The 20,862-nt window shown below is 31.0% G+C and overlaps 1 protein-coding gene across 1 annotated transcript in view; it reads right to left on the bottom strand.

Moving 5' to 3' along the window:
• The window catches only part of LOC135127731 (chaoptin), a 477,252-nt gene that overhangs the window by 325,757 nt on the left and 130,633 nt on the right, over nucleotides 1–20,862 (bottom strand). Inside the window, exon 3 of the mRNA XM_064054314.1 lies at nucleotides 15,014–15,069. The gene's annotated coding sequence lies outside the window, so the exon portion shown is untranslated. The remainder of the gene's footprint in view (nucleotides 1–15,013; nucleotides 15,070–20,862) is intronic.

Here is a 20,862-nt window from a genome sequence, read left to right as displayed (position 1 = left end):
AGGGTACGATTTTGCTACGAACTCATTGCTATTCTCTGGTTTTAAGAATTCTAAATTGGGCAAAAATTAGTTCAATGATAGTTCTCTAATCAAAATTAAACCAGCCATATAACTTATTCGTCTGATGATGTTTTAAGGACAAGAAAAGTTTTATCTAAATAGTTTAAGACAATTTTTTTAAGATACATTTTGTGTTTTTGCCTTTATTTTTGAAATTTAGAATCTTGGTGGTCCATATTTTTTTTTAATTTAACAGAATATTAGAAATAATTAAAAATAAAAACCTTGTAAGGTTCTGGTATTTTGTTTCAGAAGAAATTCTAAAGAATTTTTGTGTTTCTACAGCTTTCTTTTAGAATTTAAAAGGATTTTCCGCATCCCTGCTGATTTCTATCGAAAGCAATCGAAAGAATCTCCGGGATTCTAGTGGTTTTTAAGAATTTAAAAGAGACTAAACAACCGTGCGGACCTCTAGTGTCTTAGTTTTGAAAGAATTTGAAAGAGTTTTAAGGTCTCTAGAAGTTTTTTAATATTTAAATGTATCTTTGGGACAGCTACTCTTTGAATTTTGAAAATAATTGAAAGAATCTTGTGGTTCCTAGAGCCTTATTTTTTTTTAAAGAACCTTGGAGGTCCCTAATGTTTTTCGAACTTAACCTTAGAAAGCTCTGGTATTCTGTTTCAGACAAATTTGAAAGAATCTTAAGCTTTCTGTTGACCTTTTTTGCAAAATTTTTCTTTGTACTTCCTAGAATTTTGTTTTTGGAATAATTAAAAACAATTTTAGAAGGCTCTGATATTTTATTTCAGGACAATTTGATAGAGAGAATTTGCTGGTATCTTTTTTTTGAATTTAAAAGAGACGTAAACAACCGTGGCTACCTCTAGTCTTTATTTTTTAAAGAATTTGAAACAATCTTGGGGTTTCCAAGTCTTTTGTTTTTGAAATATGTAATTAAAAAAAAACTTTAGAAAGCCTTGATATTTTGTTTCCGTACAAATTTGAAAAAGTTTTTTGATTTCTAGAACCTCTCTTGAGAATTTAAAAGAGATTGAAACAACAGTGTTTTATTTTTGAAGGAATTTGAAAGAATCTTGTGGTTTCTACAACTTCTTTAGTGTTACGTGTATTTTTGGAGCACCTACTCTTTTAATTTTTAAAATAATTGAAAGAATGTTTTTTGAAAGAATCTTGGAACTTGATAGTGCTTTGTTTTTCAAATAATTAAAAAAACCTTAGAAGGCTCTCGTATTTTGTCTCAGAACAAATTTGAAACAATTTTGGTATTTCTAGAGCTTTCTTTTAGAATTTACAAATATTTTTGGGATTTCTGCTGATTTCTGTGGTAAATAGTTGAAAGAATCGTGGAGTTTCTAGTGTCTTACTTTTTTTTAAATAATGTTGGAGGTCCCTAATATTTTTCGAATTTAACCTGAGAAAGCTCTGGTATTCTGCTTCAGACAAATTTTAAAGAATCTTAAGGTTTCTGGTGTCTTTTTTACAAAATTTTTCATTGAACTTCCTAAAATTTTGTTTTTGGAATGATTAAAAAAAAATAAGGAGATTCCTGTTCGTCTTTTTCGTTCTTTGTCGTCCTTTTCGTCTTTTTTCGTTCTTTGTCGTCCTTTTCGTCCTTTTTCGTCCTTTTCTTAATTTTCGTCCTTTTTCGTTATTTTCGTCGTTTTTCGCCCTTTTCGTCCTTTTTCTCCTTTTTGGTTTTTTCGTTATTTACCTCCTTTTTAGTCTTTTTCGTCCTTTTTCGCCATTTTCGTCCTTTTCGTCCTTTTTAGTCCTTTTCGTCCTTTCTCGTCTTTTTCGTCCTTTTCGTCCCTTTTCGTTCTTTGTCGTCCTTTTTCGTCCTTTTCGTGATTTTCGTCCTTTTTCGGCCTTTTTCGTTATTTTCGTCCTTTTCGTCCTTTGCCGTCCTTTTTCGTCCTTTTCCTCCTTTTTCATCCTTTCTCGTCATTTTCGTTCTTCTCGTCTTTTTTCGTCCTTTTTCCTCCTTTTCCTCCTTTTTCGACCTTTGTCGTCCTTCTCCATCCTTTTTCGTCCTTTTCGTCCTTTTACTTCCTTTTCCTACTTTGTCGTCCTCTTTCGTCCCTTTTCGTCCTTTTCGTCCCTTTCGTCCTTTTTCGTCCTTTTCGATTGCTGGTGTCTTTTTTACAAAATTTTTCTTTGAACTTCCTAAAATTTTGTTCTTGGAATAATAAAAACAAATTTAGAAGACTCATGTCGTTTTTTTCGTCTTTTTCGTCCTTTGTCATCCTTTTTGTCCTTTTTCGTCCTTTTCCTCCTTTTCCGTCCTTTCGTCCTTTGCGCCCTTTTTCGTCCTTTTTCCTCCTTTTCATCCTTTCCTTACTTTTTCGTCCTTTCCGACCTTTTTCGTCCTGTTCGTCCTTTTTCGTCCTTTTCGTCCTTTTCGTCCTTTTTCGTTCTTTTCGTCTTTTTCGTCCTTTTTCGTCCTTTTCGTCCTTTTCGTCCTTGTAGTCCTTTTTCGTCGTGTTCATCCTTTTTCGTCCTCTTCGTCCTTTTTCGTCCTTTTCGGTTTCTGGTGTCTTTTTTTAAAAAATTTTTCTTTGAACTTCCAAAAATTTTTTTTGGAATAATTAAAAAAAACTTTAGAAGGGATTTAAACAACCGTGGGTACCTCTAGTCTTTCATTTTTTAAAGAATTTGAAAGAAGAATGGGGTTTCCAAATATTTTGTCTTTGAAATATTAAATCTTTTGGTTTCTAGTACCTTCCTTGAAAATTTTAAACATATTGAAACAACCGTGGCAGCCTCGAATGTTTTATTTTTGAAAAAAAAAAAACAATCCCGAAGTTTCTACAACTTTTTTAGTATTACAATGTATTTTTAAGGCAGCTTTTAATTTTGAAAATGACTGATAGAATGCTTTTTGAAAGAATCTTGGAACTTGATATGCTTTGTTTTTCAAATAATTAAAAAAAACTTTAGAAGGCTCTTGTATTTTGTTTCAGAACAAATTTGAAAGAATCTTGAGCTTTCTGGTGTCTTTTTACAAAATTTAAAAGAGATTGAGACGAGCGCCGGGGCCTGAGTACTTTATTTTTAAAGGTATTTGAAAGAATCCTCGGGTCCCTAGAACCTCTTTTAAAATTAAAAGAAACTTTGGAGTTCTTGCTCCTGTCATTTTGAAAAAAAATGAAGAAACCTTGAGGTTCCTAAAATCTGCTTTTTATTTCAAAGAATGTTGGAAGCTCCTCGTATTTTTTTAGGGACTTAAAAGAATCTCTTTGGACTTCCTAGAGTTTTGTTTTTGGAAGAATTTGAAAGAATCTTAATGTTTTTAACGTCTGTTTTTAAAAATTTAAAAGAGATTTAAAAAACCGTGGATACCTCCAACCTAATGTTTCATTTTTTAAGAATTTGAAGGAATCCTAGGGTCTCTAAACCCTATTATAGAATTTAAGAGAAAAAACTGAAAGAATCTTGAGGTTTCTAGAATATTTTTTATTAGGGAGTTTCTTGTAAGTCCTTAATGTTTTTTAAAGATTTAAAATAATCTTAGGATTTCTAAATGTTTTGTTTTTGAAATAATTACGAAAAAAAAACAGTTTTGATAGTATTGGTATTTTGTTTGAGGACAAATTTGAAAGAGTTTTTTGGTTTTTGGAACCTTTTCAAAGAATTTAAAAGGTTTCTTGGTGTCTTCTTTTCTTTTGAAAAATTGAAACAATCTTGGGATTTCTAGTGTTCTTTTTTAAGAATTTAAAAGAAATTGAAACAACCGTGGGGGCTCTAGTGTTTAATTTTGAAAAACTTTGATATAATCTTGGGATTCCTACAAACTTTTTTAGAATTTAAAAGAAACTTTGGAGCTACATCATTTTGAAAAAAATTGAAAAGACCTTGAGGTTCCTAGAATCAAGACCCTTGCATGCCCCTAGTGTTTTTTAAGGTTTTAAAATAATCTTGGAACTTCCTAGTGTTTATATTTCGGAAAAAAAAATTACAAAGCTCTGGTATTTTGTTTCAGGACAAATTTAAGAGAGTCTTTTGGTTTCTAGAACCTTTTTTGAGAATTGAAAAGGATCTTTAGTGCTCCTGATACTTTCTTTCGAAGAATTGGAAGAATCTTGGGAATTTTAGTGCTCTTTTTTAACAATCTAAAAGAGATCCAAACAAGCGTGAGGGTCTAGGTATTTTATTTTTAAAAGAATTTTAAAGAATCTTGCAATCCTTGGAACCTTTTTTAAAATTTAAAAGAAACTTTGGGGTTCCTGTTGTTCTGATATTGAAAAAAATTGAAAAAACCTTGGGGTTCCTAGAATCTCCTCAAAGAATCTTGGAAGCACCTAGTGTTATTTAGAGATTTAAAAAAATCTTTGAACTTCCTACAGTTTTGTTTTTGGAATAATTAAAAAAAAACTTTAGAAGCTTCTGGTATTTTGTTTCAGGGCAAATTTAAAAGAGTCTTTTGGCTTCTAGAATCTTTTTTGAGAATTTAAATGGATCTTTGGTATCCCTGGCATTTTCTTTCGAAAAATTGAAACAATCTTGGGATTTCCAGTGTTCTTTTTTAAAAATTTAAAAGATATTGAAACCTCCGTGGGGGCTCTAGTGTTTTATTTTGAAAGAATTTGAAAGAATCCTGCAGTCTCCACAAACTTGTTTAAAATTTAAAAGAAACTAAGGGCCACCGCTCGTCTCATTTTGAAAAAAATCGAAAGAACCTTGGGGCTCCTAGAATCTCATTTTTATTTCGAAGACTTTTGCAGGTCCCTTGTGTTTTTCTAAGGATTTAAAAGAATCTTACAACTTCCTAGGGTTTTGATTTTGGAATAATAAAAAAAAATTAGAAAGCTCTGGTATTTCGTTTCAGGACAAATTAGAAAGAATCTTAGGGTTTCTATTGTGTTTCTTAAAAATCTTGAAAAGATATTGAAATAAGCAGGGGAGTTGTCGTATTTCAGTTTTGAAAGAACCTGAAGGGATATTTTAGTTACTAGAGCCTTTTTTGAAAATTTAAAAGGATCTTTGGCGTCCCTCTGCTGCATTCTTTCGAAAAAAATTGAAATAAATCTTGGAATTCTTTCAATTTTCTTGCGTTCTTTCCTAAGAAGTTAAAACCGTCGGGGGCTCTACTGTTTCATTTTTAAAATAATTTGAAAGAGTCCTGGGATCTGGTGTTTTATTTTGGAGCAAATTTGAAAGAATATTAGTGTTTCCAGTGTTTTTTTAATCTAAAATAAATTGAAGCAACCTCTAGTGTTTCATTTTTGAAAGAATGTGAAGGAATTCTGGTGTCTCTAAAACCTTTTTTAGGATTGTTCGTTAAAGAATTTCAAAAAATATTGGGTGTTTTATTTAATAAAGATTAAAAAAAATGTGGAAATCCTTAGTACATAAGAATTTCATTTTTCACAGAAAACTTTCAAAATCAGAGACTGAAAAAAATAGTTCAGACTGATGAAAGAATTAACCCAAGTGATGTTTGAAAAATCTAGGGAACTCTGAAATGTTTACAATAGTTAGAATGGTAATTTTGGAGAATATCAAATACAAGTCAAAAAAATTCATGCTGCTACAGTAAATTACAAAAAAATACCTGATTTAATAAACAAAACAAAAAGCAAAAAACCGTAGATGTGTACAAAAGCGTCTTGTGTTCAGCTACATTTTTCGACCAATTATCCAAATTAATCTTGGAAAAGCCGACCTAAACCATCCAAACAAAAATTTCTCGTTTAGCTACAACGCATTAATAACAACATCTTAACCACCCACGTACGACATACTTCATGAACCCTGGTACGAATTCGCCCTTAAACTACTGCTCCCGTAACAAGCGCTTAATTCCTTCATAAAAGACCACTACGTTACAACCTCCATTCCTACCAAATTGAAATATTCCTAAAGGTGTCGCGGCGCACTTCTTTCTCCTTTGCTGCTACAAAAGCCGAGCTCATTTTGCATACATCTGCATATTGCCCCGTATTATGTGCATATTTTCTCCGTTTATGTGCCATATTCGCCTCTTCGGTGCACGTTTTCAGCTCTTCACTTACACTAAATACGTTTTATGGGGTAAAAGTAGGCCCTTTATGTCTTAAACTTGCCAAGTTTTTTATTTGCTTCCTGTTTATTATGCATTCCCGAAGTCGAATGTGTTTTAATATTTGCCACGTCATAGAGTCGGTCAAATGTGCAAATATTTATTTTTCGGGGTTTTCAACGAGAGAACAATGGAGTTTTAAGCTTTGGAGAGTGCCCGATTGTGTTCGAGGGTCGTCGGAAACAATAGCTAAATGCGAATAGTGTTAGCTTAGGTACTTGGTATAGTTTTTGTACTCATTTGAATCAAATTTAAAATTTGCTCCCTAATTACACCCTTAATCTCAACTAATGTCTATTTTAAGCCCCGTCCACTCTCATCCGCCAAAGGAAACGCCGCCCCTGCATCCAGTGCATCCATTTTTACATTAACAAACGAACAAAGCCATAAGCCGCCACCATACACAGGCCCGTAATGGCCTCTAGCTCTTTTATCTGAAATAGACATACCCAAACTCGTAATACGTTTATCCGTTAGATGACATTAGGCCATATCTGCTTTCGGTTGAGTTGGAAGCATCTGAATGAACCTTTATGCAAATAATAGAACTCGTTTTAATATTTTTTGTCAAACCGAAACATTTACGTCGAAAAACACACGGCACTTTATCCGCATTAACCGGCTAAAAAACGCAAATGTAAATGCACAAGAGAATGTAGTGTGAATTATTTCAACGAACGTTCGACGGAAATGCGGATGTTATGCATGAATAAGGGTATTATGCGTTTATGCAATGCTGCGAATTCAAATGCAATATTACTTTGATGCAGTGCAGAGTAATTCCATCTAGAATCTCGGAGCTTTAGTGTTATGAGGAGTATCACATTAGTTTGAATATGTACAAGGATGGTTTTTAGAGCAGGTGCAGGTTAATGCAAAATTCTTTGAAGAGCAAAGAGTGTAGGAGTTATTACAGTAAAACTAGGGAGAAGTTTATTACGTGTACTGTATTAAATATAACAAGTTGTAAATTTTATTACTGTGATATATAAGTAATTGTATGAATAGCGCCTGAGTTATAAAATAATTATCTTAGTTTGCCCCTTAATGATAAATTTTTTACGATGCAATTAACCAATGTTATCTGCGCAATGACTTTTATTTATATAATCTCTAGATTTGTGTTTTAATTTTCAGTTTGGGGCAGTCGTCGTTTTTATCAGCAGTTTTATCAGGATTAAGAATCGGTGGTTATCTCTTCTCAAATAAAGGAGAAAAAGGCGTCTAGACAGAAAATTGTAGCTGCTCAAATCCACTTGTAAGAAAGATATTTATTTTTTGTCTTATTTTGCTCTGAAATGAACATATTCAGAAAAATACCTGAAAGCCTCAAAAAAATATTTTGAATTAATTTCATCCCACCGCTTCCACCACTTTTCAGCAACAACTCAAACAATCGTAAATCTATTCGGCTGGGACGAATTTATCTTAAAACTATGTCTGTTTTATAATTTTCTCTTAATGTCTTAAAATAGATATTTGAAATTACTTTTTATCCCGGCGCCTCCACCAGTTTTGCATAACAAATTAAAATTGGACAGATTATTTTAGTTGATTACCCACAAAAAATTATTGATCATTAGGTAGCTTCGAAAAAAAGTATCTGTCTTTAGTTAGTTTAGTCTTTTATAATGACTAACCAAAATTTGTCTAGTCATCCCCCAATAATGGGATGACGTCAAAATTTGCAATGGTCAAGTTATTCAAATTTGAAAAAATAAGATGCTCCTGTACTTATTGGTTATGATTCCGTCTTGAGTTTTTACCCTAAACGTTCAAATTTTTGAAAAAAAAAAACAAAATTTAGAACATTTTACAATTTAACGCTGAAACGACAAAACCTGATGCTCTGAAATCTTACAAACGTTTTAAGGTTAGCCAAAACATGGTAAACTTCTGACGATGAAATTTTGCCGAGTTGAAATTTGTATTTCGGCCATATATCAAGTTGTTTGGGAAAAAATTGAAGAGGGGTAGTAGTAGTTTTTTTTTTAAGAAATTAAAAAAATCTTGGGCATTCTTAATGTTTTTTTTTAAACAAAATCCATAATCTTGGGGGTTCCTAGTGACTTTTTGTTTGAGAATTTGACAGAATGTCTGGTGTTCCTTGGGTCTTTTTTTCAAAAATTAGAAAGAGTTTCGGAAGCATTATTAAGAATGAGAAAGATTGAGAAGGAGGGCTAGTGTTCTTTTTTTTTTAATTTCATGAACTTTCGGGGGTTTCCAATGTTCTTTTTAAAGAATCTAGAAAACTCTCGATAGCCTCTTGTATATATGAGCTTGAAAAAATTATGGGAACTCCTGTGTCTTTTTCTAAAATTTAAATTAATTTTAAGGCTCCTAAAATCTTCCGAATCTCGGAAGGAGGTGAAAGACAAGTGTCTTTTTTAAGAATTTAAAGAAAAATTGAAGATTCCGAGTGTCTTGTTTTAAAGAACGTGCAAAATTTCGGGGATTACTTACGACTCTTTTCAAAAATTTGAATGTATCTTGGGAACACCTTGTGTCTTCTTTTAAACACTTTAAAAGACTCTTGGGGATATCTAGTGTCTTTTTTTCAAGAATTTTAAGAAACTCGGAGGCTCCCAGTGTCCTTTTTAAAGAATTTAAAAGACTTTCGATTTTATATATACTTTATTAACTTAAAAAGGTTTTGGAATCTCCTGGTGTCTCCTTCTAAAAATTTATAATAATCTTGGAAGCTCTTAAAGCCTTTCGAATCTCGGGAAGGGGTGAGAGGCAAGTGTCTCTTTTAAGAATTTAAAAAAAATTAGAATTCCTGGTATCTTGTTTTAAAAAGTGTTCAAAATTTCGGGGATTCCTTTTAAGAACTTGGGGGAATCTGAGGGATTGCTTGTGTATCCTTTTTAACAGTTTAAAAGAATCTTCGGGATTTCTAGTGTCGTTTTTGAAGAATATCAAGAACCTCAGGGGTTCCTAGTGTCCTTTTTAAAAAAATTAAAAACTTTCGATAGCCCCTTGTATACATTTCTGATGAGCTTGAAAGGATTTTGAAAATAAAAAAAATAGTATTCGTAGAGTCTTGTTTCAAAGAATGTCCAAAATTTCGGGGAATCCTTTTAAGAATTTGAAGGAATCTAGGGGATTCCTTGTGTCTTCTTTTAAATAATTTAAAAGAATCTTGGGGATTTCTATTGTCTTTTTTTTTAAATGTCATGAAATTCAGGGGCTCCCAGTGTCCTTTTTACAGAATTTAAAAAACTCTCGATAACCCCTTGCATATATGTTTCTTATGAGCTTGAAAGGATTTTGGAAGCTTCTGGTGCCTTTCTAAAAATTTAAATTAATCTTGGGGGTTTCTAAAGCTTTCTGAATCTGGAGAGCCGGTGAAAAGCAAGTGTCTTTTTGAAGAACTTTAAAAAAATTGAGGATTTCCAATGTCTTGTTTTAAAAAATATCGAAAATTTCGGAGTTTCCTTGCGACTCTTTTTAAGAATTTGGGGGAATCTAAGAGATTTCTTGTGTCTTCTTTTCAACAATTTAAAATAATCTTGGGGATTTCTAGTGTCTTTTTTTAAGAGTGTCAAGAACCTCGGGGTTTTCCAGTGTTCTTTTTAAAGAATTTAAAAAACTTTAGATAGCCCCTTGTATACATTTCTTATCTTATGAGCTTAAAAGAATTTTCAAGATTAAAAAAAATAGGACCTCTAGTGTCTTGTTTTAACGAATGACCAAAATTTCGGGGATTTCTTGTGACTCTTTTTAAGAATTTTAAGGAATCTGGGGAATTCCTTATGTGTTCTTTTTACAATGTAAAAGAATCTTGAGGATTTATAGTGTCTTTTTTTAAAAATGTCAAAAGCCTCGGGGGTTCCCAGTGTCCTTTTTAAAGAATTTAAAAGTCTGTCCATAGCCTCTTGTATATATTTCTTACGAGCTTGAAAGGATTTTGAAAGCTCCTGGTGTCTTGTTCTAAAAATTTTAATTAATCTTGGGAGTTCCTAAAGTCTATTAAACCTGGGGAAGAGGTGAGAGACAAGTATTTTTTTCGAATTAAAAAAAATGAGGATTCCTAGTGTCTTATTTTAAAGAGTGTCCAAAATTTCGAAGATTCCTTGTGACTCTATTTAAGAATTTGAAGGAATCTGGGGGATTCCTTGTGTCTTCTTTTTAACAATTTAAAAGAATCTTGGGGATTTCTGGTGTCTTCCTTTTTAAGAATTTCAAGAAACTCGGGGATTCCCAGTGTCCTTTTTAAAGAATTTAAAAAATCTCTCCATAACCCCTTGTATATTTTTCTTATGAGCTTGAAATAATTTTGAAAGCTCTTGGTGTCTTTTTCTAAACATTTAAATTAATCTTGGGGTTCCTAAAACCGCCTGAATGTGGATAGGAGGTGAGAGGCAAGTGAGTTTATTAACGAATTTACTAAAAAATTTCGGGGATTCCTTGTGTCTTCTTTTAAAAAATTTAAAAGAATCCTGGGAATTTCTAGTGTCTTTTTTTAAGAATATCAAGAACTTCGGGGGTTCCCAGCTTGCTTTTAAAAGAATTTAAAAAACTTTCAATAGCCCCTTGTACACATTTCTTACGAGCTTGAAAGGATTTTGAGAGCTCCTGGTGTCTTGTTCTGAAAATGTAAATTGATCTTTGGAGCTCCTAAATCCTATTAAATCTGGGGAAGAGGTGAGAGACAAGTATTTTTTTTTATAGTTTAAAAACAGATTATTCCTAGTGTCTTGTTGTAAAAAATGTCCAAAATTTCCGAGATTCCTTGTGACACGTTTTAAGAATTTGAAGAAATTCGTTGTATCTTCTTTTTACAATTTTAAAAAATCTGGAGGATTTATAGTGTCTTTTTTTAAGAATGTCAACAGCCTGGGGGGTTTACAGTGTCCTCTTTAAAGAATTTGAAAGACTCTCAATAGCCTCTTGTATATATTTCTTATGAGCTTGAAAGGATTTTGAAAGCTCCTGGTGTCTTCTAAAAATTTAAATTAATCTTGAGGTCTCCTAAGCATTTTGAATCTCGGGAAGGGGTTTTTTTAAAGAATTTACAAAAAAAGTTGCGGATTCCTAGTGTCTTGTTTTAAAGAATATCCAAAATTTCGGGGATTCCTTGCGACTCCTTTATGAATTTGAAGGAATGTAGGGATTTCTTGTGTGTTCTTTCAAACAATTTAAAAGAATCCTGGGGATTTCTAGAGTCTTTTTTTTAAGAATGTCAAGAACTTCGGGGGTTCCCAATGTCTTTTTTAAAGAATTTAAAAGCCTCTCAATATCCCCTTGTATATATTTCTTATGAGCTTGAAAGGATTTTGAAAGCTCATGGTGTCTTGTTCTAAAAATTTTAATTAATCTTGGGGGCTCCTAAAGCCTATTAAATCTGTGGAAGAGGTGAGAGACAAGGAGAGACAAGTATCGTTTTTAGAATTAAAAAAAAGAGGATTCCTGGTGTGTGGCTTTAAAGAATGTCCAAAATTTCGGAGATTCCTTGTATCTTCTTTTTAACAATATAAGGGAATCTTGGGGACTTCGAGTGTCTTCCTTTTTAAGAATGTCAAGAACCTCGGAGGTTCCCAGTGTCCTTTTTAATGAATTTAAAAGACTCTCGATAGCTCCTTGTATATATTTCTTACGAGCTTGAAAGAATTTTGAAGTTTAAAAAAAAATAGGATTCAAGACACTCCTTGTGGATGTCCAAAATTTCAGGGATTCCTTGCGACTCTTTAAGAATGTGAAGGAATCTGGAGGATTCTTTGTGTCTTCTTTTTAACAATTTAAAAAATCTTGGGGATTCCTGGCGTCTTTCTTTTAAGAATGTCAAGAATCTCAAGAACCACAAGTGTCGTTTTTTTAAGTGTTTGAAAGAATCAAGAGGGTCTCTATTGTCTTTTGTTTTAATTCGAAAGAATTTCGGAAGATTTTGGAGTGTGCTGTGTTATGAAGTTTAAAATTCCGACTGGGGGGGTCTCATTTTTAAAGAATGTTAAGAATTTGGGAGGCTCTTACTATTTTTTTTTTAATAATGTTAAAAAAAATTGTGATCTCCTGGTGGTTTATTTTTTAAAGAATTTGAAGAAATGCCTAGAGTCCATGCTATAAGGTTTTTCAAGAAACTGAAAGATTCTTGTCTACGTTTCACCCAATTTTTTATATAAACTTACAGAAGTCGTTATTAAAAAAAATAAAATCACAGATGTTTTTTAATAAATGTGAAATAAATATATTTGAAATTAATTTTATCACGGCAGTTAACACTAAATATACCCAATAACTCAAAATTGGTCAAATTAGTCCGACCATGAATCACTACTATCAAAAATATTGACATGAATAAGAATTAACCAACATTTGTTTAATTATCTCTACCAACAACGGAATGACATCATCTTCAAATATTACAATAGTAAATATTATTCATATTTTATACAATAAGGTACTCCTGCACTTGTGGTTTATGAATCCGTGTAACTAGATTTTTGAATAAAAGTCAGTTGTATAACATTTTACAATAAATCGTTAATTAACATTTATTTGCTAATGACTTTCCCAAAAAATGATGACGTCATCTTACGGACCTTTCTTCTATATTGAAGAGGAAAAATCGATCAAATTTCATTTTTTTTTGACACGAATGCCGTTGATGCTTGTTATTTGAACGTGCTAATAGTAAAATTATTTCGCAATATGGGGTGTTTTTTTATGTATCTTATAATTATAATTTTGTCCCGGCACCTCCACCATATTTGTACAAAAACTCATTGTCAAATTAGTCGACCCTTCAACCTCTACTCTGTTCGAACATAAAACATTGAAATAAGAAAATATCGCACACGTTTTGGAACTTCCTATATGCTATAGAGAGGACCCGGAAAATGAAATAAAATCAGTTATTCGGAAATATGCAAGAACAAAACATCTGGCTCTGGCAGTATCGTGGTTAAGGTGATTGAAAAATTTCAGACACTCAGTTATATTTAATATAGCTATTAACAGAGAGGCGAATTTTTTAAAGTTTAAAGTTTTTCGGTGAAGCACAAGGCTCCATCATGAAAGCTCTTATATTTTCAGTTTTAATGAACGATATAGAAAAAAATGTAAAAACAATTTTTCATTTCAGTGGACTCACTAATAGAACAAATTTTCTATCTGTCGAATGAATAAGCAAATTTTGCGCGACACTTGACACCAGCGATAGCAAAACCGAAAATAAAATTGCCACTTTGTTCTATTTTATGGACACGTAAATCCGCTTTCCTGGTTAAAAGTATCCAACAAACTTGCACTCGAACCTGGAATCAGCAACAGTTTTGAATTATAAAAACCCAGTGTTACAACGACAAGTACTCACTACAACAACCATTTATTTTTAAAATCACCCGTTTGCAACATCACTGAATCCAAACAGGACACTGTTTTGTAATCAAACACCGGCAACACAACTCTAGTTTGTCACCAAAAAAACCCGGAATTAATTGCCTCTCATCGATCCAACCCTACAAAAAATGAAACGTTCATAGTCGAACAATTAGCCCTCAAACCGCGTCTTAATTCAGCCCAAATGAGCCCAAACGCAATTAACAAATCTTTCCCGAACGGGAAGAAGCGAACGTCGATATCAAACCTCCCCTCGTGAATTTAAGCAAATTACGATTAAATTTAAATACTGCAAGGGCGCAACCCGAGCTTCCGGTTACTTCACAATTAAATCGCTGCCTGGAAAAAAGGCCGCCGCAGGCAAATATTGGCGAAAAACCTGAAATTAAGTTTGTACACAATGTAGATTTTTTGTGGGAATTTTTTACAAGCTTGGAGCGAATCCGTTTAAACTTATTCCGAGCCGATCCCGCCGAATTCAATTGGAGATGGATTCCTCTTGTCACATCCTTGTTAAAAGGGTTTGTCGCTCCGAAAAACAGTCCTCGGAAGGATTCGTTGCTTCCGTTTTATTAATTGAATCAATTAAGCGCCTTAGTTGAATGATCTCGCTACGTATAGGATAATTTCGATGGTAATCGTATTGTAACGGAGTTCGAGTTAACTATCGGTTGAGTTCTGAATGTCGACATGCAATTGACTTTGCGCGAGGATAATTAACAAAGCAGGAGTCTAGTTGAAAACTGAAGGGCTTCGGGAAAATTAATAACAATTAGTGTACGGAATTCTGGAGAGTTTAAAACGGAAACAATATATCACATACGGCAAGAAACAGCAGTTAGCAGCTGGTAATGTATATAGATTTAATTCATGGGTAAGTAAATTGAGGATATAAATAACTGCAGGAATAATTATAGGCTCGAAGGAGTAATCAAAGGATTACTCGATCCGTCTTTAACCGAAAACTAGAGATAGATTTTCTTTCCAATATGAAAACGTATTTGTATCGATAATGATACAAGCTCGAATGCGTTCTACTTTGTATAACGATTTTCCAAATAAATCCTCAAACGGGTGTTTGTTTCAATACGCGACGAAAACAATCAGATCACTTAATAGAAATAACAAAATAAATAAAGCACCTAGGAACTATTATCAATGTTATAAAAATCCTCTATCGAAGCATAAAATTGTAAACAACAGCAGTGGATAATACCACGTATTGTGAATATTTAGGATATTAAATCCGAGTAAGTGTCACCGAGACTGATAAAATCAATCATCAAATTACATTACGGCTGATGTAATAATTACAGAATGGTGGATATATGTCGATTTCGAAGTAATTTGTTTGATGAAATTATGTTGTATCCTACTCTAATCCGCAACAATGTATTGTAGTTGAAGTTGTAATTATTATCTATTTCAATGAATTATTAGACAGTCGAATATTGTGATTATTCATTTAATTATTTGGATTTGCTTGTTAATAAAGCTCACTGTGACGCGTTTGAAATGAGAGAATCAATCAATGAAACTGCGCACTACAATTTTTCTTCCTTTGAAGATTAATGTTGTTTGCGAGCACTTACCCTTTAGCTTGACTCGGACATTAATCCCAAGTAAAGATGTCGAAAGGTGCAAACATCTGGAAAAAGAAAAGTCAGATCAGAAAATTCAATCGTTGTACTAATATTTAAAAAAAGTTTTCGGTGTTTTTCATGCATGGTTCGGTTTTAAATTGAAAGAGATTTTTTTTCCTAAATATTTTTTCATGAAAATGAAAATTGAATGCGGCTTTTGATATAAACGAACCTCCGGCTAAATTCACGAACAATGAAAACTACCGATCCTAGACTAGAAATGGTGAAATCGTATACCATATACACAATAGACACTAAAACGCATGTAGCAACTCGGATATTACAAAACTCAAATAACACAGAACAAATTGTTAATGTAGATTCTCAAAAGAAAACTACATCTTAAACTTACAAGTAATGTTGATAAACTCGTATCCTAACATAGATAACGGTGTTCCATTTGAAAACAAAGTTTTATTTATTCAGCTTAATTACCTTTTCACTCTGTATATTGTAGTGTCCCGGTTTAAAATTTAATTTAGCACCAAGAAAAAGAAGAAACCAAGAAACCGCCTTTAAAAGAATATATCCTTTAAATAACGTAGACAACCCTCCATGTTTTTATGGGTTTTCTAATTTACCGTTGAAACCCTTGGATAGTGAGTCATTCTTTTGACTAGACAGCTAAATGGCCACTAATCTGGTGAATTCATTCATACCTTGTTTGTACTGCCAGGGGTAAAATTGTTACTTGGATGGTTTTCCTTCAGTTATTATTTCTTTTCGTAACTTCTCATTCAAATATTTAAAAATAATGCATTGATAATATGCACAATTCAATTTAAGCATTGATACATTTTGAGGGGAAGAACTTTGAAACTTACTAATTATTATCAGTTGAATTAGGATCATCGTGGACTCGAAACGGGAAAGAGAAGTTACTCTCACAGCGAAGTGTGTACATTTCACAATATTTAGGACAATTTCTATGAATATTTGAAAAAAAATCTCTGCGTTGTTCTTCTGCTGCGTCTTAATTTCCGAGCATAAGCTAAGGAAGTATTATAATCGAGTTACTGGTCACTTTCAGGATTTCTCGACGTTTCAGGACCCCTAGAGCTGGAAAAATGGGTCTCCCGTTTTTGTCTATCTGCCTGTCTGTGTCAGTCCGCCGTCTGTCCACATTTTTATTACCCAGATAATTTTCGAAACTACGGAGCCGATTGTTTTCAAATTTTGTATGTACGTTGGGAATATCATGTAGATGGTGAAACACTAACTAAAATTTATCTGCTCATCCCCATCAACAATGGAATGACGTCACTTCCAAATTGTACAATAGTAAATGTTATTTAAATTTTATGAAAAACGTATTCCACCAATTGTGGTTTATGAATCCGTCTTGAGTTTTTACCTTACTTATCCAGATTTTTTGAAAAAAAAACAAAACAACATTGTATAACATTTTACAATTTAACTTTGAAATTGCAAAATCCAATGCTTTGAAATCTTGCAAAACGTTTTTAGGCATCGAAATTTTTGGAAAAACATTTAAATTGTAGATATAAATTTTCCATTTTTTATTTTTTAGAATTTTTGATTTCTCATTTTCGATATTTCACTTTTGCGATTTTTTTCAGTTTTTCTGTTCTTCCATTTATCGATTTTTCAATTTTTAGATTGCCCGATGACTCAAGTCCTCGATATTTCAGTGTTGATATATTGCAAATTTTCGATTCTTTAATTTCCTGATTCTTCAAATTTTCGATTCCTCAATTTTTTCACTTTTCCGATGTTTCAATTTTACTATTGTTCAATTTTTCGATTCTTCAATTTTTTGGTTTTTAAATTTTTGGATTTTTTAATTTTTGACGTTTCTAAATTTTCCATTTTTTGACCGACTTTTCGATTTTTTTTCATTTGTCGTATTTTCAGATTTTCTATTTTTCGATGTTTCGATTTTTTAATTTTGAGATTTTTTTCAGTTTTCTTGTTCTTCAATCTATCGATTTTTAAGTTTTTCGATTTCTCGATTTTCAGTTTTTCGATGACTTAATTTTTCGATGTTTCAGTGTTGATGTGTTGCGAATTTTCAATTCTTTAATTTTTTGTTTTTTAAATTTTAGAAATTTTTAATTTTTGACGTTTCCAAATTTTCGAGTTTTCGATTTCTCAATTTCTCCATTTTTGAATTTTTCCATTTTTCGATTTACCGATTCTTGAATTTTCCATTTCACGATTTTTCAGTTTTTTTTTTAAGTTTTTAGTTTGTTGGTTTTTCAGTTTTTCGATTTTTAAAATTTCAGGTATTTTAATTACTTATTATTCGATTTTTCATTCCTTCGATATTTTTAATATTCAATTTTTTGATTTTTTGATTTCTCGATGTTTCGATTTTTTGACTTCTTTATCTCAGATTTTGCAGTGATTGAATTTTTCAAACTTTGGGTTTTCGATTTTTCCATTTTTCCATTTTTCAATTATTCGATTTCTCGATTTATTTATCGAGATTTCTATCTTTCGATCTTTCGATTTTGGGGTTTCCCAATTTTTCGGTTTTTCATCTTCTGGAACTTTTTCCAATTTTTCATTGTTTCGATTTTTCAATTTTTGGTTTCTCGATTTTCAGTTTTTCGATTATTCAATTTTTCGATATTTCAGTGTTGATATTTTGCAAATTTTTGATCCTCTAATTTCCCGATTCTCAAAGTTTTCGATTTCCCGATTTTTTCATTGTTTGGTTTTTTAATTTTCCGATGTTTCAATTTTACGATTTTTCGATTTTTCGATTCTGTAATTCTTTGATTTTGAAGTTTTTGAATTTTTTAATTTTTGCAGTTTCTAAATTTTCGATTTTTCGATTCCCCAATTTCTCGATTAATCGATTTTTTGATTTTTTGAATATTCCATTTCTCTATTTTCGACATTAGGGCTTCCCGATATTTTGATTTTTCCATTTTTCGATTTATTGACCTTGGATTTTTCGATTTCTCAGATTTTTTTAACTTTTTAGATATTTTGATTTCCCAATTTTTCGATTTCTCGATCTTTGGTTTTTCAATTCTTCAATTTTTCGATTTTTCGATTTTGTGGTTTCCCAATTTTTCGACTTCTCGATCTTTTTCAATTTTTTGACTTTTCAATTTTTCGATTTCATCATTTCTCTTTTGTAATTTTTTAATTTGTTAAATTTCTGTTTTTCGATTCTTTAATTTTCATATTTTTATTTTTTTAATTTTTTTAAGTTTCGATCCTTGGATTTCTCAAAGTTTTGATTGTTCAGTTATTTAATTTATCAACTTTTCGATTTTTAAAATTTTTCGTTTTTGATTTTTCAAGCTTTCGATTTTACGCCTTTGATGTTTAGATATTTTGATATCTCGGTTTATCGATTTTAAAAATTTTTCGAATATTCGAATTTTCATTTTGTTTCTATATTTCGATTAAAATTTTTTGATTTTTCTATTTCTCGATAGTACGATGTTTAAATTTTTCACTTTTTCGAATAATTGACTCTTGACTTCTTCGGTTTTCGATTTTCAGGATTTTTTTAACTTTTTAGCTTCTTGATTTTTCAATTTTTCGATTTTTATATTTTGAATATTTTGATTTCTCAATTTTTCGATTGTTCATTCCTTCGATATTTCCAGTTTTCATTTTTTTTTTATTTTTAAATTTTAGATTTTTCAATTTTTTATGCTTCCGAGTTCTCGATCCTTCGATTTTTTGACTTCTCAGTTTTAAATTTTTTGGTTTTTCAATTTTTCAAATTTTTTTTCGATTTTCCAATTTTTTAATTTTTCGGTTTTTCCATTTTTCAATTTTTCGATTTCTTGATTTATCGAGATTTCTGTTTCGATCTCTCGATTTTAGTTTTTCAATTTTAAATTTTTCGATTTTTCGATTTTGGGGTTTCCCAATTTTTCGACTTCTCGATCTTTTTTCAATTTTTTGACTTTTCAATTTTTCGATTTTCGATGTTTCGATTTTTCAATTTTTGATTTCTCAATTTTTCATCATTTCTCTTTCGGAATTTTTTAATTTGTTAAATTTTCTGTTTTTCGATTCTTTTATTTTCAGTTTTTTTTTTATTTTTATTTTTTAATTTTTAAAATTTGGATCTTTGGATTTCTCAATTTTTTGGTTTCTCCGTTTTCGAATTTTTGAACATCTCGGCTTTTCAATTTTTCGGTTATTAATTCTTCGACATTTTTTTGCAGTTTCTCGGATTTTAAAACTTTTGATTTTTCAGTTATTTAATTTTTCAACTTTTTCGTTTTTGATGTTTCAAGCTTTCGGTTTTACGATTTTTGATGTTTAGATATTTTGATATCTCGGTTTTTCGATTTTAAAAATCTTTCGAATTTTCGATTTTTTTTGTTTTTCTATATTTCGATTAAAATTTTTTGATTTCTCTATTTCTCGATGGTACGATGTTTAAATTTCTCATTTTTTCGAATAATCCACTCTTGACTTTTTCGATGTTTCGATTTTCCAGATTTTTTTTCATCTTTTCAGCTTCTTCATTTTTCAGTTTCTCCATTTTTAAAATTTTGGACATTTTGATTTCTAAATTTTTCGATTTTTTATTCTTTCAATATTTCCAGTTTTAATTTTTTTTAATTTTTAAATTTTAGATTTTTCAATTTTTTTATGTTTACGACTTCTCGATACTTCGATTTTTTGACTTCTCGGTTTTAGATCTTTCGGTTTTCCAATTTTTCCAATTTTTGAATTTTTCGGTTTATCCATTTGTCAATTTTTCGATTTCTCGATTTATCGAGATTTCTTTGTTCGATATTTCGATTTTTTAATTTTTCATTTTTTTGGTTGTTCAGTTTTAAACTTTTGGATTTTTCGATTTGGGGGTTATTTCGATTTCCCAAGTTTTCGATTTTTTGACTTCTCCATCTTTTTTCAATTTTTCAACTTTTCAGCTTTTTGATTTTCCAATTTTGCGATGTTCCGTTTTTTTAATTTTTGATCTCTTCCTAATTTTTCATCATTTCTGACTTGGATTTTTTTAATTTCAAAATTTTTCAGTTTTTCGATTCTTTAATTTATAGATTTTTTAAATTTTGAATTTTTAGGTTTCTCAATTTTTGGTGTCTCCGTTTTCCGATTTTTCGACTTCTCGGTTTTTCAATTTTTCAATTTTGCGATTTCTAAATTTAAGATTTTTTCAGTTTATCAGTTTTTCAATTTTTTAATGTTCTGATGTACCAATTTTGCAATTTTTGGGTTGCTCAATTTTTTCGATGTTTTAAAGATTTTTCGAAATCTGGATTCTTCAAATTTTCGATATTTTGGATTTTAGGATTTTTCTTGTTTGGATATTTTGACAACTCGGTTTATCGATTTTAAAAATTTTGGGAATTTTCGATTTTTGGTTTCCTCGATTTTTCAATTTTTCCATTTTTCAATTTTTTCAATATGTCGATTAAAAATTTTTTATTTCTGAATTTCTCGATTTATTTAGTTTTTCAATTTTTGTTATACTTCAAAAACAGAACACTGTGTATAGTAAAAAATAATTTTTATGTATAATCTATATTATATCACTTTGTTTTCTTTTTTTATCTCTAATAATTTATTATAATTAATAAAAATCGAGTACTGCCCTCTATGAACAATTTTATCAATTTTCTTAATCTTGATCACAAATTTGAGAAGTGAACGACAAATATAAAAATATGTAATTTTAGGCAATTTAAATAAGAATTACTATATAAAATTTTGAGGTGACGTAAACAGATATAAAACATAACAAAAATCGGTTCAGTAGTTGTGGTGATTATCTGTCTAATAATATCGACACAGACGACAGACAGACAGACGACACACAGCTGGAAAACGGG

This window comes from Zophobas morio, unplaced genomic scaffold, assembly GCF_036711695.1.
Source record: "Zophobas morio isolate AGI-343-1 ecotype UQ-CSIRO unplaced genomic scaffold, CSIRO_AGI_Zmor_V1 ptg000012l, whole genome shotgun sequence".
Lineage (NCBI taxonomy): Eukaryota > Metazoa > Arthropoda > Insecta > Coleoptera > Tenebrionidae > Zophobas > Zophobas morio.
The sequence above is the reverse complement of the archived record's forward strand: the minus strand, read 5'-3'. Positions and strand labels throughout refer to the sequence as shown.